General features: G+C 39.7%; 1 long non-coding RNA gene across 2 annotated transcripts; it reads left to right on the forward strand.

Moving 5' to 3' along the window:
* Positions 1–2437: 2437 nt before the first annotated feature.
* Positions 2438–24093, forward strand: LOC106147196. 2 transcript variants are annotated; one of them, XR_001231966.1, is made up of 7 exons: positions 2438–2538; positions 5098–5691; positions 6821–7233; positions 7775–7838; positions 21463–21668; positions 22392–22490; positions 23360–24093. It is a non-coding gene; the product is annotated as an uncharacterized LOC106147196 (long non-coding RNA). The 2 variants fall into 2 exon arrangements; XR_001231965.1 differs by lacking the exons at positions 2438–2538; positions 5098–5691 and having other exon boundaries at positions 6773–7233.

Below are 24093 nucleotides of genomic sequence, written 5' to 3' on the forward strand. Positions count from 1 at the left end.
CAGAGGACTCTCATCCCAGGGCCACACTGCAGAAGGTGAGTGGCAAGTGATTGAAGGTTCATTTGTGCTTTCAGTTGCTCCTTGTTGCCTTCATTGCCACTGAGCTCCACCTCTGCCAGACCAGAGGCTCACAGGCATGCATACCTCATAGTGAACTGTGAACTGGAACAGTCAAGGTTATGTACTTCTTGTAAGAATCTAATGCCGATGAACTGGGTTGGTGCTGAGGTGGTGATGCCAGCATTGAGGAATGGCTGCAAATACAGACTGACATTAGCAGAGAAGTCTGACTATACAGAGATCACAGTAAATCAATTGCTTGTAGATTTATATTATAATCCTACCGATGAGTAGGAACCAGCTGCATCTGGCAGTAATCTTTATAGCGGCAATGGTACATCTTTGGTTGTACAGCGGCACTGGTGGAGGGCTTTCAGTCAGAATCTGGCACTTATTTTAGTCCGTTCATGACCCACTCACTATTTATCACTTTGGTTTGCGCTTCTTTCCCACATCGCACACTTGTCTCGGTGTCTTAGCTAACCCTAACCAAAATGAGTGAAAAACAATCTTCACAGGAAAGCTTCTTTGAGAAGGGGGAAAAGTGCAATGATGAGACAGCAAAAGATTCTGAGGCTCCCACAATCAGCTGTAATTAAGTAAAATATAAGAGTCCTACTTAAATTATGGGTTCATCCTAACAGGTGAGTCACATTCTCCAAGCCCTCTTTGTCAAAATTGTGACAACAAGCTAGTCCATGAAGCCATTGCCACATGGAGACTAAGTGCTCTGCATTAAAAATCAAGCCTTGGTAGTTTTTTCTTTTTAAAGAAAAACATGAACACGAAGCACAAAAGTAATTATTGAAAACCACAACTTCATCAAATGTGTCTACACTGAGAGTATCATTCTTAGTGGCAAATGGCATTTTTAAAGCTCAGAAGCCCTTTACTCTCGGTGAAGAGTTGATCCTCCCTCCTCCTAATGAAATTTGTCACGAACTTTTAGGAGACTGCAGTTCAGAAGGTGGGGTGTATGTCTCTTTTGGCTCACACCACAACTAGATAAATGGATGAAATAGCAGAGGTCATTGAGGAATAATCATTAGAGAGGACTGATGAGTCTACTGGTGTTCACAATAAGTCAACTGTGCTGTGTCTATGGAAAAAGTTGTCTTCCACAAAACTTGTCTCTGGTGCCCTAAAGTTTAGGGACCACTGCTCTAACCCACTAAATAAATGTGGATGAAGGTCACCCCTGCTGTTACTTCTAGACATGGTCTGACAAACTCCACTTCAAAAAGGCAATTCCAGGGGGCTGGGGATTTAGCTCAGCGGCAAAAGCGCCTGCCTGGCAAGCGCAAGGTCGTGAGTTCGGTTCCTGGTACCAGAGAAAAACCAAAAAAAAAAAACAAAACAAAAACAAAAAGGCAATTCCAGAAGACATTGCTTTTTTGTGGTTTTTAAAAATCGATCTTGGTGTTTACAAGGTGTGTGATTTTTAACTCTATCATATGTTGGCAACCTCTTTACCTTTAAAAGGTCCAGATTTGAGGTTGTGAGTTCAATCTCTGGTACCAGAAAAAAACAAAACAAAACAAAAAAAGGTCCAGATGAAGTGGTGAGCAGCTTTTTCGTATTATATGTAGGCTCTCTATAAATGGCAAAGAATCTCCCCAAAGGGAGGTAGGCCTTTCCAATTTGCCAAATGTGGAATGTCACTCTACTTTCTCTCTTGGGAGAATGAAGACCATGAGCCTGTGGCCCGAAAACTCTTCATCTGCCTTTGTCCTGCATTCCACTCACTTTCCATGACTGGTAAGCCCCCCACACTTTTTACCCTTATTGAAAGGAGATGAGGTCTCTTTCATCAGGGACAGAGCAGTCACTCCAGGCCCAAGACCTATGCAGTTTCACGGCCGACACTGGCAAAGCTTTTATATGTAGACCTGTTTTCTTGGGCCCTGGAGGTAACAGCCTATTTATCAGCATGCATGCCTGCTGCCTCACAAATGTGCCATGTCCTGGTAGCCTGGTGGGGCTTCCTCCAGGCCTAGCAGTGTTGGATCAGGAGATCTAGTGGTCTGAGGATCCTGCCTTGACAAATCTGTGGCAGCTGTCAGGACTTCAAGGTGGGGAAAGGGTGGAGAGGAGCAGTTCACTGGTGCTTCAAGGCTGGGCCAGCGCAGTGGGAATCCTCTGCACGGGCTCTGAGGGGCTGCAGGGCAGAGGCCATGACCTGTCCTAAGGCCTCCCCGCAACTCACCTGCTGGCCTGGTACCATCACTGAGTGCAGTCTCTCTGTTTTTGTCATTCTTGGCTAAAGTATTTTGGGACTAGTTCACTGACTGTTTTGTAATGCCTATGTGAAAGTGCAAGACTTTATGCTCTTGGACTTTCACCATGTAATTTGCACCATTTCAATTCACAAGTATTACCAGGTATGGCAAAGCTATGTGAGAAAAACCCATAACAAATAATAGAAAAGTCCCAGACCTACTCCATTCACAGACAAAGACGCTGTCTCCAACCCCGCTGGTAAGATATTATGAGTGTCTCTGAATTATAAAATAGACAAAGGGAAGAAAAAACAAGTGATAGCAAGGTGGAGAGAAAACACTGGGCTGGTCTGTGTTATTTTTATTTACTGGTACATGTTTGCAGTGCATAATGATTTTTATTCATTGTAGGGAGCCGATGTCTGTACATAACACACCTTACTTCTCTTTGCTTCCCCTTCCTCCCTTCAAGAAGACTTGAATAAATTACATGAGGTGCTGCACACCATAGTCCAGCACTCTGGGAGGCTGAGGCAGGTCACACTTTCAAGCTGTGCCTGGGAAATGTAGTGACTTAGCTAGATCTTGTCTAAAAAATAAAAGAAAAAGGGCCAAGGATATAGCTCAGGGGCACAATGCCTGCCTGGCAAGCGTGAGGCCCTGAGTTTGGCTCCTGGTACCAACAAAAAAAAATGCTACTAAAAACAAAAGAAAAAAAAATGGTTAGGGTTTAGGTTCATTGTGAAGGAGGATCTGGATTCATTCTCCAGTATGGCAAAATGGAAAGAAAGAAAAACTTCATAAATGGATATGTTTCATGTTATGTGTATGTGTTACATTTTCATAACTGAACATATACAATCTATCAAAGCCAGGAAAAACTCCAGCAAAATTTATGAGTAACTTTAAAAATTAACATTAAAATTTATATATAGAGATAAATGTGTATGAATAGTTCAAATAATTTGTTTAAAAGAGTCAAGACAGTACTTGTCCAAATAGTAATTCAGACATATTACAAAAATATTGCTAGGGGCTGGGGATTTAGCTCAGTGGCACAGCGCCTGCCTAGCAAGCGTGAGGGAGTGAGTTCAATTCCTGGTACTGGAAAAAAAACAAACAAAAAAAAACAAACAAAAAATATTGCTAAAAATGTGATATTGATATAGGAACACATAGGTAGTTAATGGAACGAAACAGAGACCAGAAAGTAGATAAAAATATATATCATTGACATAATATACTGGGGAAAAGATATATTCTTGAATATAATGAATAGAAAAATTGGCATATCACATGAAGAGAAATAAATTTGGAATTTAAAGTTTATAGCATTCTAAAATCTACTTTTTATTTTATTTTATTTTTTTGGTACTGGGAATCAAACTTAGGACCTTGCACTTGCCAGGCAGGTGCTTATGCTACTGAGCTATATCCCCAGCCCTACAGCATTCTAAAGAAGATAGAAAGCTTACTTTAATGGATTGAAGGTCTAAATTTGAAAGGCAAAAATCTAAAACTTTTGTAGAAAAAAATACAGAAATTTAATATTGTGATCTCATTTGGGGCATCCCCAACAATATCCCAAAGCACAAAAAGAAGAGAAAAAAGTTAATGAATTTGGCAATATACAAATATAAATATTTTATTTAACAAAGGATTGTATAAGCAAAGAATAGGTAGGTGTAGATTAAAAGAGGATATTTATAAAGTGAAAACCAAAAAGTGATCATTATATCACACACACATGCATGTTGGTAGTTGGCAAATAAGGAACAAAGTCTACAAATCCAATAAAGCATGGATTAAATACATAAATAAAAATTCACAAAAGTACTGAGATGCAAATTAAATAGATAATAAGCATATGAACAGACGCTTCCTAATTTAAATCATGTGATATCATTATTACAACCAATAAGCAGCCTCAGAATAGTAAGTGCTAGAGGAAGTAGGATGATGCAGGCACTGTGGACAATAATTTGATGGTATTTAATGAAATGAAATATTCATAAACTATCATCCAACAAGCCAACTGCTGATGTACACCTCAGAGGAAAGTCTCCCCATATCTATAGAAAAACCTGTTCACTACAGTATTAGATGTTTAATTAAGAGCTGGGAGGTGTATGTGTTTATTATCAGGGGAGAAAGTAGCATATGTAAACACAATCCATGAAACCCAGATGTACCAATGTTGAGGGGATCTTCTAGGACGCTTCCAATAAAAAAAAGCCTTGTCCCTACTTGGATTTTGAACAAATTGATAAATAGAAGCAAGAATACAACTAGATAGAGATCAAAATTTTGCTACTGATTAATGTAGATTGAAAAATGTTAATATGGAGACAAAGGGGTCTATTAACTGAAAACCAGAGTAAGCAGGGTCTCCACTTTGAGCCAAGTACTCTTTAGAGGACTCACATTTGAGCAGGAGAGAAGGTAGATTCTGCAGGTGTTTGGTTTGATCTTAAGTGTTCCTCACAGGCTTGTGTATTGAGGCCTGGGTCCTGAGCTGATGACACTAATGAGAAGTGTTGGAAAATTCGGGGAGTGTGGCCTACTAGAAGGAAGTAAGGTCATTGGAAGCATGCTCTTGGGGGATGTTGGGATCCAACATCTTCTTCTATTTTCTCCTTCGTCTTCTTCTATTCTCTCCTTCCCACTACCAGATGTGAAGAGTTTTGCTCAATAATACGGTCCCCACTTGATGTACTGCCTGACCGCAGGTCCAAAACAATGTGGCCATGTAACCATGGGCTGAACTCTCTGAAACCCTGAGTGAAAAGCCTTTTTCCTGTTAACTTGTTTATCTCAGGTATTTGTCACAGTGACAGAAGGCTAACAAACACAGCAGACAGGCAGGACCCATGAGGAAAAAGGGCAGAAGAGAGCACAGCATGCCCAGCCGTTCTCAAATTCACTCATCAAGAAGTCACTCTCTCCCAGAGGCAGCGGGAAACACACAGAATGAAGCCTTTTAAGAAAAGTGACATCCCATGAGAAGATCAGTAACGTTATCTAAAAGGGAAATGTTGTTGCTTAGAGTCAGAAATGACTCAATTTGTGGTTTAATATAATAAATGTGGATTAAAACACATACAAACCAAAGAGGATAATTTTTCAGAGATGCTAACTAAGGAAATGTATTGAAGGCAGAGATTACATAGGTTTTGATAATGTTTGTATCTTGGGGGTTCCTGCTAAATTTTTAAAAAAAATACAAGAGGAGATTTACACGGGGGGAAATGTGAGTTAAGTGAGGCCACCGTTACCAAGAAAACGTGTGGAATGCAGACATGACTCAGCAGAGCGCTGTTTTCCTTGACACTCGTCTATAAGACCCAAAACAAAGAGCAAGACAAAAGCTGTTGAGTGACTGTCGCGGCCTCAGAATTCAAAGATAGACAAGGTATGCCATCTTCTCTGGCGCTTGTAATCTTTTTGAGTGACAGCTTTCATTCGTATGTAAAATTCTTACGTCCAATGAGAGTTCATCATCGTTGGAAATCACGCGCAGGGAAGGAAAGCAGAAGCAGACTTAGGTCTCAGCTGTCTCCGGAACTTCAGGCTGTGCTTTCTCACTTCCGCTGTGCGCGCTTTAACCACTTACGCTGCGCTCTTAGCGTGTCTCGCTGGCGGTGGAGACACGTTGCTCATTCAGTTCATCTTCGCCCTTTTCCAGAGTCTGAGGGAGACACCCCACCGGGCTGAGCTGCTCGCCTCAGATTCCGCAGATGGTTGCCATTTTGGTTACATAACTATCTCATGAGAAGTCTGCCCGCAAACTGCCCCTCCGCGGAGCTGGAGGGCGGGTCCCAGGCGCACGGCTGGCCGGGACCGGAGCGGGTCGGGGTGCTTGCGCGCACCCCGGGCCTCGGACAGCGCCTCGCCCGCGCGGACAGATGGTGTTGCCTCGGCGCGCAGGGGTGGGGACTGGCGGCAACAATGAGCAGCAGGAGCCACTTGACAGGCTCCCTGCTGCCAAGAATGCGCATGACGAGCGCGCTGCCATCTGGAGCACCTCAGCTCCTCGAGGAGGAGCTGGCGTCCCGGCGCGGGGAGGAGGGGAGCAGAGGCCGAGCCGCGGCGCTACCTGGCCGGGGAGAGCGGGAGGGGCAGCCGGCCCGGCGGTGCGCCCGCCGCAGGGCTGCGCGGGGCCACGGGGCAGCGAGGCCGCCACCTTCCGCACGAGTCTGTTTATCCAGCAGTAGCGGGTGGAGGAAATGCGGACCTGGGAAGCAGAAAATTCAGACAAGGACCCCCTTTCCCATGACCTCCAGATGAGAGGTCAGGGAGGCAAAGGGCTGACCGCGCACCCCAGGGACGCTATTCCCGACCACAGCACTGCTCATTATAAACACACGAGCGGGCCGTTAAACTAAACCCAAACCCACTGGCTTTCCCGCAGCTGAAAGCGTGCGTGTTTAAAACACAATGAATTTGAGAAATGTAAAAAAGAAATTTACTTAAATCCTAGTTTTATATTTAAAATAGTTTCTTTTCTCTAAAAAGATTTTTTTTTCCTAAAATTTCTCTAGGGAATTTTTGAATTTTCCTGGGATGAAGTGGGATCTGAAGTGAAACAACATTTTACTGTAGAGTACATCCTCTAGATAAAGTTATTATCAGCGGCTAAAGCCTGTGTTTAATACCTGTAACCACAGTTCTATAAACTCCTGGTCTTGCCAGAAGTTTCAGTAACAAACAACACCAAGAAGGCTACCGACAGGAGAAAATACAGGGTCCCCAAAATATTAATTATGGACTAATCCAATAAGTGAGAGTGATATCGCATTCACTGTTGACGTTCGGTGAGGTTTCCAAGGTGGAGGCTGCTACACGGATCACCGCTATGTGCATTATCCTAGCTGCCAGCACAGCTCTTGCCGTGAAGTAGGAGTCTGTACTTCAGCTTGGACAGTGACAAGGGACACAAGTTCATCTGGTACAGGTAGGCCCACAGAGGGATTGCTTGGAAAGGTACCGAACCATCTGTGGAATCTAAGAGGTGAGCAGCTAAGACTGGAAAAACAGCAGCCCCTCAGCTGCAAGAATTTGCAGTCATAGTCTCAACAGCTCAATGACACTTGTGCCTGCATTCTGGGGATGTCCTGGAATTAAATCTTAAGTTCTCTGAAGTCTTTTGAAGACCCTGCACGGGTTAATGTTAGGTGTCTTGTTCGATCCTTCATAGAGGAGATTCAGGTGGCAGGCGTGAGGACAGCGCTCTGTGTGTCAGATGGGGTTTTCTAACAAGGAGAAAGATACGTCTATATATAAGATACAGACCACGTGCAGTTGTCTATGGAAGCCACCCACCATCATGAAGGATGAAGGATTCTGACCAAACCGCATTATTTCAGAGAATCTAAGCTTAATGCTCCGTGTGCCAAAATTTAAATTTCAATTTCTAACAAGGTTTTCAGGTAGAATTATTAAGTCAGTGTCAAGATGACTCAGATTAATAACTATGCACATTACTTCCTATACAGCCTTGTAGCGTGATGACACCCTCAAGAACTACTGGGGAATGGGAGAGGCAGACCTGGGACCCAGGTGAGCAGAAGGAGGCACTTGGGGCATGGTATTTGAGAAGACATTTGGTCCAACATGAAAATGAGTTAAAAAGCAAGTATTTCCTTAAACATCTCCCTTGCTGCATGTTGCTCTGGGTCCTGTGAGAAGTCTCTATTCATATACAAAAATGGCTCCATATTATTCCCCTGGCTGTTTCTGCCACCTGTCACTATCAGGAAACCTATGTGTTTTGTAGGATTGTCATTACAAATGTTCTCTCTTCTCCACCCATTGGACCTTTTCTAACTTTTTTGTTCGGCATTATCATGATGCCCAAATAGCTCTGCCCTCGCACTATACTCTGTTTGGGTATTCTGTCCAGGGTCACACATGTTAATGAATGCATGCAAACATAGCTGTAGATGTGTGGAATCAAGCTGATTTACAGCTTTCAGAAAAAGATCACATTGAAATAAATATTAAATGACTGATCATGATAAGCACATGACCGATCAGAGTATGTCTTCTGATATTTAGATTTGAAGGTATGGTTGTGATATTTAACTATGTCACTTAGAAAAGGAGACAATTACACTAGTGAAATTATACATTGGATTTTAAGTAAAACTCCAAGACAACATAATTTTTGTTTGAGTCTCTTAAGGGTGATAATGGCACTGGCCTGATGAAGAGGACAGAGCTTGATCTCTGTGACAGATTCTGAACCTGCTTTTAGGTTCTATGTGCCACTGAGGGCCTATTTCTGGTGACAGAGGTGACTCCCAGTGAGGGTGATATGAGGGTGACCCCGTAGCAGAACCTCATTCCCCTGAAGGGGACGCTGTGGCTCGGGTTTTCCCCTGGCTATACAGTATGGGTAATAAATAGTCAAAGTTTTGTAGTCACAATAATCTGGGTATTTTAATAAAAATATTCACCTTTCTGAAGGTATCTGAGGTGGTCTAAACATGTGAGCAGGGAACCACTACAATGTTGCAGTGTTCTTTGTGGTATCTAGGCAGTCATGCCCATGATGCAGCAATTTTAGTTTCTGGCCCAGTCCATGTGATGTCTGTTCAATCTCATGAAAATTGAATTTAAAAACATTAATCAACAATTTTTTGCTTCCCAAACATTAGCCCATGAAGTGGCTCAATCTGTGGGCAGAATCCAAACATTCATATGTGCTGGTAAGGGAGAAATGAAGCAATCTCGGTGTCTGGTGTGGTTAGATATGCTCGCTTGCTTTTGCATCTTTCTCTGTGAGTTATTCTCTGAGAGGAGCCTGTGATGGAGAGTCACATCCCTGGAGAAGATACGCTCATGCTCTAATCTCCACTAGATCAGAGTATGACCTCATCTGGAGATAAAGTCCTCACAGAAGTAATCAAGTTAAAATGAGGTCTTCAGGTGGATCGTAATCTGATTGGTGTCCATATGAAAGAGGGGAGATGAGGAAGATGAAGACATAGGTAGCACAATGCTCTCCTCCGAGCATGCCTGGCACTCCTCCCAATGACTGGAGGCACATACTTTTTCTCTCAGCTCAGAGAAAGAGCCAAAGCGAAAGAGCCAAAGCTGCTGATGTGCTGGTTTCAGACTTCTAGATGTTAGCGTGGTGAGACAATGAATTTCTGTTGTTAAGATTTCTAGTCTATCATGCTTTAGAGCAGCCCTAGCAAACTGATGCAGGGTACTTATTGGAGCAATATCTATTGATCTGAAAACTGGTTTGGGATACACATGCACATGTATCTATATTGCAAAATGACATAGTTAAAAGTATTGTAGTAAAGCAAAACTGCACTTCGAAGAAGGCCTTTAAAGGAATTTGCACTTGTTATGCATGATCATCCGTGGCTTAGAAAACTAACTGCTTCCTGAATCTAAACTTATTAGTTGAATGTGTGTATTAGAACAATTTTTAGAATTATCTTGCTACTCAAATGTAGCATACAATTAGGGATTTAGTCTGGATCATTAATGAACCATCATTAGGCAAAGATCTTGTACAACAAAAAGCGGTTCCCTTCCCTCCTAGCTAAGAGGCACTGTTCTCCCCAAAGCAAGTCCATGGCAGAAAAGTACGGTGATGTCTTTCTTCCTCTAGGAAAGTAGTATTGATAGACCACCCTTAAAATTATTATTCTTTACTTGTTATCTCATTAAAAAATCTCATAACTTTCCAGGTTTCATCTTCTAGAATTTGTGCCCCTATAGAAAATAGTTCTTTCCAATATCTAAGTAAAATCTGTTTTTGAAAGGATTTATGCTTGGACTGTTTTACATTCAGTAAAAAAGGAAGAGCTTATTACTGTAACTACCGCATACATGCCTTTGTATAGAAGCAGTTAATATGGAAATCAAGGATATAATATTTTTAGTTGCTTCCATTTGCTTTCCCACTTTTTAAGCAAGATTATATGCTTATAGAAATGTTTTTCTTCCTGGCTTCCTAGGTTGCATTTTTTTCTATCTTTCTTTGACATACAGGGAACAGAAGTAGGGCAATCTAAATATATCTTTTAAGCCAAGGAAGTTAACAAGAAATAATCACAATTTTAAGAAAAAATAAGAAATGGTGACAGTGCTTAAGGAGATTACATTGTGTTTGGATCCTGTTAATTACTGCTACCAGTTCACAAGCTGTTGCAAAGGTCCCCTGGAGATTATTTCCAATCTATTTATGGAATCTTCAGAGGAAAAGTTATGAGAATGACTTTTTTTATTCTATTCTCTTTAAACTTTCATCTTCCATAGCTTGCAATTAGTTGTCTGGAATGAGGATGCATTTTAGGCAAAATATGCAGGGGTCATAATTTTCTGACCTACTTCCTTTTTTATGTCCAAATAATTTGGAAAGAATTTTTTCCAGATTCTCTCTGTTGCATTAATCCACAATGACATCTTTTCAACTATCTTGGTTTCAGAGTGCCCTGGTAGCGTTAAAGTAGTAATTTGCTACTTGAAGGAGTCCATTACTGCTTACAAGAATGTGGGTGGATAGGAAATACTGTTCCCCACTAGTCAGTCACCTTGGAAAAAGTTTATAACTGTGATGAACAGAGAGAATAAAGATGGAAGAAAACTCACTCTGGGAAACATAAGTGGATCATAAAGGAAGCGGGCTGAGGCTATCTTAAAGAAAGGGCTTAACTGGTGGAACGTATTTGGGTAGTTTCCTCTTTAGAGTCCCATGGAAGTTTTTGTCTTTGTATCAGAAAATTGTAATTGATAGTTTGTTTATTTATAGTTCTTCCTTAAGTAAGAACTATTTTGGTTTTATTCACCAGTTTCCACAGAGTAGAATTTTGTATCTTCCTCTTTGGCACCATATGTCCATTTGAGAAGCAAAGGGCTTCCTTAGTTCCCTCAAATGGGCTCTGTGTTTGCCAGGGGGCGGGACGCGACGCCCTCCCATCTGGCGTACACGTTGCCACTTGGCTGCCACCTGTGCTGCCACCCGGGGCCCTCGCCACTCCTCCCCCATCCAGTGCTGTGGACTGTAAGTCCCCATAGCCATTTCCTGGCTGCGGCTTCTTGTCTTGGCTCTAGTGGCAGATGTTGGGGTGGGAACCACTTTGAGGGCCAAGCATTTACTATTACCAGTCTGGTGGAGACTCTAACCATTCTCCAAGGAAAAATAGGAGGGCGGTGATGATGCCTGCCTGTAAAGACAATATGCAATCGCATCGCTCCTTTTGTCCTACTCCTAGCTCTGTCCATGCTATTGAACACTCCTTAGTTTGACCTTTTGCTCTATCTTGAAATATGTCTGGTGGGACTCACAATGCCTACCACACTCACTCCCATTTCTGAGGAGATCTTGTGTGAGTCTTCCCTTGGGTGCAGACAAGGACTGATGCATGCCGTGTGTAATTGGCTGATTTTAGGTGCCTTTGTAAGTGCCCCTGCTCACTGGACAGGCAAATCCCAGACTTGAGGGTCATTACAGACCCAGAGCCAGGAGGTGTGCCATGGAGGCTACCAGAAAGACAGGTTAAAGATATGCATGGATTTCATTACTTTGACGATGAGAGAATAGTTTTAGATTCATAAACTCATGTTATTTTTGGAGCTGGAAGCAATCCTAGAATCATTAATTTATTTTGTAACAAAATTATTTATTTTATGATATATTCCTGCTATTCATGTCAATTGATATTCTATAAAAGCATGCATCATGGAATTTATTGTGATAAATATTTGGAAAGTGTACTTATTGTCTCTCTCTCTCTATATCCCTTAAATCTGCCATATCTTAGGAACAAAGCATTTCATTTAAATGAGACCATATGGATACTATGCTTTCTTGTTGGTCACCGGCATGGAATATTTTATACACCAAGAAAATATTTCTTTTCACTACTGGAAAGTCTATAATAATATTTTTAGATATAAATATTACTCAAACCCATAATATTCACTTATTCAACATGTACTTGAATATTAACTGAACAATGCCATTGTATTAAACTAGGTGCTGAATAGATAATAGTAACAAAATGAATACAATTCCAGATATTAAAAATAAATGGCTTACCTTTTGACTTAATAGGCCAGTGAAGATGATCTTAAGAACATAAATCTATCTTTTGTTTTTGTTTGTTTTTCTTTTTCTTTTCTCTAGTGTGACCATCATCACAAAGTGTTTGTTAGGTAACCAAGTGTATTACTTAGAATGCATTTGGCTGTAAGTGAAAGAAAAGTCAATTAAATTCAAAGTGGCTTAAATAATAAAGGGAATTTATTGGCTCAGCAGCTTAAAAGTCCAGCTGGAGGGTGGGCTTCCAGCATAGTTTAATTAGGGCTGCAGGTCAATTGCTCTGTGACTCTTTTAGCTCTGTCCAATTCCATGATTCATCATGCTAGTAGTGCTTGTCGGGTTTCTCTATGATTACAAGATGAAGGCTAAAAAAAACCCCAGAAGAATAGAGCTTGATATATTTTCTCCCATATGCAGGGAAGAAAAAGAATACCCTTATTTTAGGATTCCAAGCAAAACTGAATATGATTTGATCATTGTGTGCACCTGAAACAATTAATATGGCCAGGGAAATAAAACATATAAGTTGATTTATACTAATGCAGAGCTTAAAATTAGAGTTGGGGTGGAATTAGTTTCCCTCAGAGCAGTTTAGCTGGAGGGGTCGTAGCAGATACTTGCACCAAATCTGAGTACTATTAAAAAGTAGGAAATGGATAATTGATACCAGACAGAAAGAAAAATCATTAAATATTTATTGAATAATTGTTGGAACAGAATTAAACCAGGTTCTATGCTTTTGCTGGTTGCCATTCATGGACAGTCAGCAAGTTCAAAATGAATTAATGTTAAAAGCAGTGTTTGAAGTGATATAGAAATTGTACAGATAAAATATGCAATTTAGGAAAGTGAAGAAAAAACTCTAGTAAAACAACAAATAAAAATAAATGAATTAATAAAAACCAAAGCAGACATTAATTAATTAGAAAAGAGAATGAAATTTTTGTGTGTGGTTGTGTTAGACTGTTTATTTTTAAACCAACCCAACATGTCAAAAACTTAAATAAACAATAGCAGCAGCAGCAACAAAATTTGTTAGAAGCCACTGAGGAGCTAGTAAGATAGCAAAGACTTGGAAACCAAAACCTTAGAGAAGAGAGCACCCAGGAGAGAGGAGGTAGGGCCCTACCTTTGGCACCACTTGCACTGTACGGCACTGGTCACCTAGAAGCATGGGTGAAGGCTGAGAAGCTAACGTTTTCACAGAAAATATCGCTGAGGGGCCAAGGAGCTGAGCAGCTTGGGCCGCCCTGTGGAGCTGGGGAGGACCCAGACTGGCGCTGAGAGCCTACATGAGAGGAACAGCCTCGGTAAACACCCTGGTTCTCAATTGAGGCTCTTTCCAAAATTACAGCTTTCATAAAGAAAAATAATCCCAGTTTTGAGTTAGTTTAATCAGTTTTAATCAAATAGATCAAGGTGATTTTCTATTGCTTTAATTCATTGTCAAATGCAAAATTAATCCTCTCTGGAGAGGATAACACACTTCAAGTTATTTTTTATATATGATGTCTAGTGTCACATTATAAAAAATCTGGTTAGTTTTACAAAAAAAAACAAATGAGAAAAAGATTAAAACAATAAAATCAGACACGCAGGAGATGCAGATATTGGAATTGTCAAGCACAGATGTTAAATTATATGTGATTGATTTATTAAAAGACAAGATGGAGAATGTCACCAGGGAATTGGAAATATATATACATTAAAAGGAAATTTGAACATTGAAAAATATAGTAAGTATAAATTATAACTGGTTAGATTTCACTAATATGGACTTAGCATCCAGATAGATCACCAGTACAGAATGAGTGAACTGAAAGAGCAAGAAGAAAATGCACAGATATGCGGACTGAAGTATAAAGAGGCAAAAGGAGAAAATAAATAAGTGACCATCAGAGCCCCATGATCATGGTGAAACAACCTCACTATTCTGTTTTCTGCTTTTGTTTTTTTAGAGACAGGGTCTAGCTATGTATTCCAGGCTGGGGCTTGACTTCACTATGTAGGCTGATCTGGTCTCAAACCATGCTGATCTCAAACTCTTAGTGGTCCTCCTGCATCAGCCACCTGAGTGCTGGGATTACAGGCATCTGCCTGTTGAGTGGGAAAGAGAGGCTGACAGAGATGGAGACAAAGACAGAGAGAAAGAGAGGAATGTGTTCAAAAACAATGAAGAGATGTCTTAGAATTTTTCAGAAAGCAAGTAACAACAGAAAAAATATATAAAAGCTATTTTAAAGCAAAAGTAATTAAAAACAAGCAATAGTAACAAAAGTGACAAACCTTTAGCTAAAGTAATCAAAAAGAAAAATACAAAAGAGAGTTATGGAAATGTATCTTAGATTTACTAAGACAAGGCTGATGGTATTTTATTTTATGTTATCTTATTATTTTATTTATTTATTTATTTTGGTACAGAGAATCAAACTCAGGACCTTGTGCTTGCCAGGCAGGCGCTTATGCCACTGAGCTATATCCCTGGTCTGGCATTTTAGTAATATAAACTACAGCTAAGAAAAGAGATTAAAATTACATCTATATTTCTACATTCCAAATTTTTAATGAAATGGGCAATTTTCTGGAAAACATTAAATTAAGGACATTGACTTAAGAAAGAGAAATGTAGACAGGCATGGTGGGACACGCCTGTAATCCCAGGACGTGGGAGGCCAAGGCAGGAGGGTCATTGTAAGTTTGAGGCCAGGCTGGGTTCAAGGCCAGCCTGTACTACATAGCGAGGCCCTGTCTCATGAGAGAGAGAGAGAGAGAGAGAGAGAGAGAGAAAGAGAGAGAGAGAGAGAGATGTGAATAGTCCCATAATTTCAGGGAAAAAAGATCCAGGAGAAGCTGTTGATAAACTGCCTTGAGAAAAGTAGGGCTCATTTCATGAATGAGCTACTGTTGACTATTAAGTTTCCAGCAATTTGTGAATTTTTTTCAGGGCAGGGGAAAATGGCAAAATATTTTCCAATTTACTTTCAATGTTTATGATGATAACCATATGAAAACACATTCCCAAATGGTATAGAAATCTGCAAAAGATTTCATTTATAAATAGATACCAAAAGTTTTGCAATTTATGCATTACATATACTCAGAGAAGGCTGATAGCATTTTAGTAATACAAAAATATTTAACACTGGGAGTTCTAATATTTGTTCATATGTGCAGATAAAAGGAGAGAAAGAACAGCATTCTCTACAGTTGCTATGGACTGGAGCTAACACTTGGCTCCCAGTGAATTAGTGCGGACAGTGGGCCCTTTGGGAAGTGATGGGATCCCGTGGGCTCGAATCTCAACAACGGAGGAACCGTTGATGGATACAACTGAGCAAACCTTTAGAGGTGATGGGAAATGCAAAGGGTGGGGGGCCTAGCCGGAGGTGGTAGATCCTTGGGGGAGTGCTCTCCATGCGTATCGTCCCTGGCCATGTCCTCTCTGGCACTCTCTCTTTTTTACAGCTGCCATAGGGGAACAGCTCTCCTCCACCAGGCCCTTCTGTCTTTAAGCCATGGAACCAGTTTAACATGGGCTCAGCTGAAGCCATAATCCCATCTAATCTGTCCTCCTTTCAGTTTTTCACATGAGGTGTTTTGTCACATAGACGGAAATAGGATGAGCCCGGTGGTGGTCAGACATTTTTCCCTCAACTGAACAATATTATCCTGGAAGATAGCATAGATCATTAGAAAAATGAGTCATACTGTGATTGGTTCTGAGAGAAGAGCAATGCACACCGTGCCTCTCACTTTAGGAAACAAAGGGAGAGAGATCGATCCCTGTCTTATCTACATAAGATTATAGTCTAGTTTGGAAAAACCCACAGTTGATTCTGCTGCAACTTCCGATGGAATGAATGTTTCCTTCCTTTTTCCTCAATATTTGTCCAATAAGATCACTGGAATAGACAATCTCAAAAATTTGAAATGAAGTTAAGAATTCATGCCTAGTATAAAAACAAAAAGAGCAACCCCTAAACTCACAAAACCAGAACAGAAGAATATTTCTATTACTCGATGAATCAGTTTATCAGGCTAAGAATCAACAAATCTACAATGTCACTATACTACTCTTCAACCTGACTGGAGACATACTGACTCTTGGAATAAGATAAAAGTAGTCAAGATAAAAAGTAGCTACAAATATTGGAATTATCACTATTTGTAGAGAAAATAACCATCTAATAAATGATAAGTTCTATTGATAGTCTATTGAAAATAAAATTAGTTAAGTGACTTCCCAGTCACTTAATATACACACATATACATAAGTTATTAATTTTCCTTTGTCACAGTTGCAGCCAGCTACACACGTAATATATGGTATCTAACCAGCCGAGTTAGCCTGACACTTTCGTGCTTCAGCATCCAGAGTATTATGTCTAGAAAGCTTCATAGTGCTGAGTAAAATTAGAAAGTTGGTGACCCTAAATGGGGAAAAATTCACAATAATAATAAGTATGCAAGCACACTGATTAAGTAATATAGGCATTTCTGAAGAAAACATATACTTCTGAGCACTATGAATATAATTTTTAATTAGTGAAGCATTCTTTATTAGAAGATGAGAAAAATTCGACATTAGACTTTTATAATCTTTCCTGATTTAATACTTTGAATGCAATTCTAATAAAAATCTAAATGGGTTTTTAAATATAACAAATGATTCTGAAGCTTGCAAGAATGAACCCAAACAACTTAGATAAAACGGTTCTAAAGCAGAATACTAAAGGGAGGGAAACTTGGATTTTGATGCATGAAAACATATTAAAAAGTGAAAATAATTCCAGTTGTGTTACATGTGCAAAAAAATTATCAGTAAACTCAAAGTAGTAACAATTCTACAGGAGAAAGCTACAGGTTTAAATATATGAACATGAGGCTAAATTTCAATTTGGAAAGAAAAAAATCAGTTAAAAATAACGCTGGACTAATTGGTTGCAAGTTGGAATAACACTGAGTGTTACTTGAATCTAGCTAGACGAGCAAAGGTAGTCACATTACTTCTAGGTAAACCAAGAACCACTTCATCTCCCTCCTCACCCGCCTGGTAAAGAATTTGGGGAAGAGAGAGGCAAATCAAATAAGATCATCTTTTAATATCACGAAGCAGAAAAAATTTAGAGAAAACATTGAGAGAATGATTACATATGTAGAAGTTAAGATTGTCTGCACATATAAAACAAACACATGCACACTGTAAACAAAGATTAAAGACATATGGCCAATTATGTATTTTTATTCAAATCAACTATGACAGATTTTTTTAGCTCTGAAATTGTAAACAGTAATTTTAATTCTAAAAGCAAACTGTGCCCATTGCAATATAATACAGGCAAAGGACCTGCACTGGACACTTACAAAAAACAACAAAAGTAGCCCAACACTTATGAAAGCATGTTTAACATTGCTGGCAATCAGTACTTGCTTAGGCATGATGTGCTTCTGTGCCCGGTGCACTGACACCACTAATTGCCGTACCTGTGCTTACGTGAACGTTTATAGATAAAGGAATATAAAGGAACGTTTATAGATAAAGGAATATTTAAAGTGTGGCAGGTGGGTGCTGCTTATCCGCTAGTATTTCAGCTCAGTAACACCTTTGTCAACACAGTAATCTTTATAAAATTATTTAAATGTTATTGCTATATTTTGATTTTTATTTCATAAAATGAGTGGAAATGAAAAATGAAGAGTGATTTATATAATTGATATGAAGTATATATCATACAGCTGAAACTTTAACAATGGAGATGAAGATGGAAATTAACTTGCTGTTTTAAAAACCCTCAGAGTATACTTGAGAAGTATCTATAAAAGCAAAGTATAATTAGGAGGTTTTTTTATTTTTCACCTTTTTTGGATCTTCCACTGATGTATTATTTTTGTCTCTTTTCTTGTTTGTTTTGTTTTTCTTCCGGTACCAGGAATCGAACTCATGACCTTGCGCTTGCCAGGCAGGTGCTTTGCTGCTGAGCTAAATCCCTAGCCCTTTGATGTATCATTTTTACTCATTTGAATTTGACATTGGTTGACAGAAATTCATCACGTGTAAACTGATCAAATGAATAAAAATGGAATAATTTACTCTACTTTAAAGAAGTTTTAGGCAAACAGGCCTTTTAGCACATTGCTGGTGCTGTAAAATTAACATGGTGTTGTTGGAAGATAAGACTATGGCTTATATCAGAGATTTAAAATATTAATTCCTCACATTCCACCAACTTCACTTTAGGTATTTATGTCAAGGAAATAACTATATTGTCAAAATGATTTATGTAACAGAATATATTTTCACTATAACATTACTTTGATAATAAATAATTGGAAACTACCTAAATATCAACAATATAAGGAGGTTGATTATATGAATTATCATGCAGCTGTAAGCTTGGATGCTGCACCTTGAAATAATATTCTAATGACATGAAAAATATTAGTTATATATTGATTAAATAACCAGCTCACAGCTTTCTAAATTACTCAGAGTGCCCATTGTACACACAGAGGTAGAAGAAATATAAAATAGAATGATCATAGGGATAATTTCTCTGTGTAAGGTAGTTACAGATGACACCATTTTTCCTTTTTTTTTTTGGTCTAATTCAACATTTCTAAAGTTTTTACCATAAATATGTTTTTAGAATCAGAGAAATACTATTTTTAAAACTATGCTTGAATTAAAGTAAGGCAAAAAGTGAAGGTTCTTTTCAGAGGAGCTTTATAGTATACAATGGAACATCTATGACAGAAATATTGTATTATTTCCTTTTCCCTCCTATTTTAAGTGCTATTTACACTCTATCTTATTTTAATGTCTAACATTCAAAGGTTATTACTATTACTCAGAATGCTACTTCCTGATATTTACAGTAGAATGACCCTTTGAGAACATGTCCAATGTCAGTAAAAAAAAAACAAAACACTTTTGAGATCCCATTTCCTAAGGCCAGAAAACTATTTCTTAAAGTCATTAGTCAGTATCCAATATGTTTGGACATGGTGCCTTAAGATATTTTAATGGGATGAGAATAAATTACAAATGACAGCCATTTGTACTGTTGTGCTCTGATCTGAGTCTATCGCATGATATCATGAGATACAGACTAGAAAGCAGGACAAAATGATATGTAAAATGACTTAGAGATATACTTGGGTGTGGTTGCAAATTTAGGAATTCTTTAAAAATATACTTAACTGTTTTAAAGAAATAATATCTGGAGAGATGAGCAGCCATCCCATGTGTGAAAGTAAATAGGATGAAGAAAAAAATCGGTAAAGAACTGGAAATACCTCTGCAATATTGCCAATATAATCATGCAAAAATTAATAGAATGTTTAGAACACATTTGCAGCAAGAGAGCATAATAAAGACAAATATAATAGGATTAAATATTTGAAATATCAAGTATATCTCACACTCAGAGTTCCCGAAAGTAAGAAAAAGAGAAGAGACATGAAGGTGTTTTCAGAGAAATAATGTGATAAATTTTTCTGTGATGGAAGACTCTGAGGCTAAAGCTGAAATGGCTCGCCACCCAGCCCAAAGCCAAGAGACAGACACCAAAGCTCGCCCTTCGTCACTGCCGAATAACAACGCAAAATGAAAGAGCGAGACAGAATGTGCACAGGTGTGAATGAAAGAACAAAATAAGTAAGGGGGGTTCAAATGGAAGGATGATTTTTAATAGCAAGTAGAAATAGAAGACAATGTTGGGAAAATGTTTTCAAAATTCTGAAGATTTCTAACCTGGACTTTCTCACCTAGTCAGATTATTAATCCAGCTAAGGTCGTGGTGATCCTCTATTTTATTGACTGAAGAGAAATTTGCGTTCTCTCTGGAGGGAAGGTCAGTTAAGGAACCCAGCTGAATGAGGGTGCACCGAGTACAGGAGCTGCCCTCCTGGTCCGACGTGGACCTGGGTGTGGAGCTTCAGTCAGCAGAGGTAAGAAAAGTCAGAAAGGCCCTGCTTGCCTTTCGAGGCTGCAGCTGGAGGGCCCACAGTTCTGCTCTTCGTATCTGTGGTGCGCCCCTAGCCTTACGCCCTCACCTGCTTGGGAAGGTGCTGGAGAGGCAGGAGGGCCCAGCTGGGCAGCAGCATGGAGTCATGAATGCAGGTTATGGAAGGGATGGCTCACACTTTAGTGGACAGTGAGCAGTTACCACAACGCTGTCTTCGTCTTCCCTTCAGTCTTCCTGAAGAGGCTACGAAAAGATGTGTAGCAACAAATAATGAGAGATCAGATGCGGGCCTGCAGCACAGGCAGGCGGGGATCCCGGGAGAGTGGAAAGGGAAGTTCCAGGGTGACAGTCACAGAGCCACACAGCAGAGCCAGGAAGGGCGGCCCACTCAGGTGTGTGTGTGCCACGTGGAAGAGTGTTGTGAAACATCCATGTATTGTATTTATCCTTTTGCAAAAAAATAGGCAGAAATGTGTAGAAAGCTAAGAAAATAATTTTAAAAAACTCAATTATTAACCCAAAGAAATAATACAAGAATGGGAACATAATCTTATTTTAATTCTTTTTTGTTGTTTGTTTGTTTGAGACATGGTCTTGTTATGTAGTTCAGGCTGGCTTTGAACTCACTGAATAGCTCAGGCTGTCCTGGAACTCACAGCAATTCTCCTGCCTCAGCCTCCGGAGTTCTGGGATTATAGGTGTACACCACTACATCCAACACTAATCCTTGACTCAGCAATAGAAACTAGCTATAATGAAATACTTTAGGAATTAACCAAATGTTGTTATGTAAATATACTCGGAAGACGGTGAAAATGGGAATTGGTTGTACGTGTGTGGATGATTTCATGTAAGAAAATATTTTTTCCATCTTTACCACAACTGGAAGTCAGCAGAAGATGAATAACTATAAAATAGCCACATAAAATAACCAAGAACCCTTTGAAAATTTGCCTCTGGGAAGTAGGACTTGGTGTGGAGAAACATGGCCAGGAGTATTTGTTTTCACTATAAATATTCTGGAATGATTTGACTTTTGCAAACCACATGTGTAGATTACTTTCATGAAATTAAAAATTAACAATTTAGAGCTTGAAGGGGTTCACTAGGGTTACCGGAGAAGCTGACATACACCCACTTGCATTTCTAGGTGTATTTGTAGACGCAGGAGAATTTGTGTACCCAACTTTTTCAACATCAAAATCTTGTCATCTCTGCATGCTCTTGGACTGTGGATGTCAAACGCCATCCTCTTACCCCTTTCGCGTGTCATCTGAAAATGAACTGGCGCACCGACTGGTTGATGTGAAATGAGCCTGATGCCAATCAATCAGTTGGATCATTCTGCCCTTCAAGGTAATGAAAATGAGACTCATTACCACACCTTAGTTTGGTATTAAACGGGCTGTCCAGTCAATCAAATAGAAAAGGAAATGTTTGTCTGCGTTTCACATTCTAAGACCTACTCTTTGCTCCACTGGGTGCTGAAATTATACTGGTGGACTACTAACTCTTTAATACTACTAACTCTTTGGCTTTGGCAAAGCACAAACAATCATGGAATGAATAACAGCATAATTATCAGCCATTCGTACAGAAAAGATTAACCAGGACTTGTTCAGATTTGGAGTGTGTTCATGTGTGGGGTTTGCTTAGCTCATACAACAGCGGGATGAAGAGAATCTAAAGACACTGGCAGAGGGGAGACCCTGGAGAGAGGATCTAAGTTTCTTTTGGTTGACCTGAGTGACCTGGGCTTGGAGGAGGCTTTGGGATTTTTTGATACTTATAGTAATAGGAAGCTCAAAAAGAAAGCATATTGTTGTTTACTCCTTAGATTCATATCCACAATGGAGAAAGTTGCTTCACAAATCGTTTGCTGGTAACTTAGAGCGCTGCATGTGTTCACTGGGCTGGAAGCTGCAACTGCGTACAGGCTGGGATTTTCCCCAGGGCCCCGGGGCCCAGCTGAGAGTGACGCATGGGCTTAGCTTGATCTGTGGGCAAATAAATATTTTAGGAAACAGCGCTTTGCTGTGGTGAAGAAACCCCCAACTTGCCACTTCTCCTTTTCCTCAGTCCTTCATGGTGAGTTTCATAATAGGTCGGAGTTTTGCTTTATTTCATGCCAGATGAATTGCTGAAAGTTGGTGTGCAACGAAGAGTGGAATGATTAAGGTAGGTTTTGTTTTCGATGGGATTATGCCGTGAGATAACATTTTTAGTCTCCATAAATTCCTTCATATAAGAGAATCACAGATGTGTCCCCGGCCCCACTCATTTTCCTCATAGCCTCCATACATCACACTCAGCTCTCTCTTCCGGGGGCTGCAGGATCTATACCCAATGGCCTGTGCCATGAGAGCTGTCATTGTAACTATGAAGGACACTTGTCATAGTTACTATAAAAGCAGGTGTCCTTTAGATGCATTTTTCCTTAACTGCTAGGATTTCCATGTCTGTTTTAAGTTCAAAACCAACATTGTGTGTATTTATAAGCTCTATGTTTTCAAATAACTTTTAACAATTATTTTTAATATTTTATTAATAAACCAGCCAAAGCTTTGAATCCTATTCTTATATTTCCTATAAAATAACTATATCTGCACATACAGGGATGGTGAGAGCGGCTGTCCTTGTGGGTGGTGGTGAGTGGGGTTTAGCCCTGAAAGAACTAGTGGAAAGATCTTTTAAAATGGTGTGCAGAAATCATTCTGTTTCTTTTTTTATTCCCTCCATTGTGTCTACTCCTTTTAAAGGAATATATTCATGCACATGTATATATGCACACACATTTCCATTTATTCAGCTGTGCTTTATATTAGAATTGTAGGGCCTGGGGATTTAGCTCAGTGGCACAGTACCTGCCTGGCAAGAGCAGGGTCGTGAGTTCGATTTCTGATAGAGGAAAAAAACCCAACACCCCCCCCAAAAAAAAACAAAAACAAAAAACAAATATATTAGAATTGTGCTAAAATGCAAAGAGAGAAACAAGGGTGACAAAAGCAAAAAGGGTGAGAATTGCAAAATGTTTCTTTTCTCGTCAGAGAATGATCAATAGTCGCTCCGCTGAGGCAAAATAATTTCAGTTTTCCTTCAACATAATAAAAATGGCCGTCTACAGTTCTCCTCATAACGGACTCAACGTTTCTCCTGCAGTGTGTGCACTGGTTTCATCTGTTCTTTGGTGTGAACAACGTCTATCCTTAGTCCACAATTCAGGTGAAGCGTTTCCCTTCCAGTGTGCGGCGGCCTCTGTGGTGCAGTCAGAGAGGAGCCCGAAAGGCTCCTTGGATAAGGGCACCCTTTCCGGGCTGGCGTCCCCACCTCCAGAGACAACACACCGGCAGTGCGGAGGAGCCTGTCAAGGTCAAGGTCAAGGTCAAGGGGGAGGCCCAATCTGGTCTTGCTGTATGTGCTGTGAGCCTTGTAAATGACGCAAGCATCTAGAGTTACTGTAAACCTCAGGACTTTAGCCTCCTGACTGTTCTGTCACACTAATGGGAGCCATGTGATGAGGATCAGTTTTCACTGATGTAGACACGGAGTCTTTTATGTGTGTGAACATGAAGACAACAATATGCAATGCATCAGCTGTTGTAACTGTCCTACGAACCTGTTTCAGTGTTAATCTTTTTTCTCTTTTAAACAAACAAAAAAAAAAATCCATACTCCATCGTCAAAGGAAGCAAATGTCTTTTCTTTCTAAGCAAAATTTCTAAAGACAAAGATTTTAATGCACATTTTCCCTTTTTTTGTAGTCTATAATATGTGCCATTTT

Source organism: Chinchilla lanigera, unplaced genomic scaffold (assembly GCF_000276665.1).
Source record: "Chinchilla lanigera isolate Chin_1 unplaced genomic scaffold, ChiLan1.0 scaffold00125, whole genome shotgun sequence".
In the NCBI taxonomy this organism is placed as follows: domain Eukaryota; kingdom Metazoa; phylum Chordata; class Mammalia; order Rodentia; family Chinchillidae; genus Chinchilla; species Chinchilla lanigera.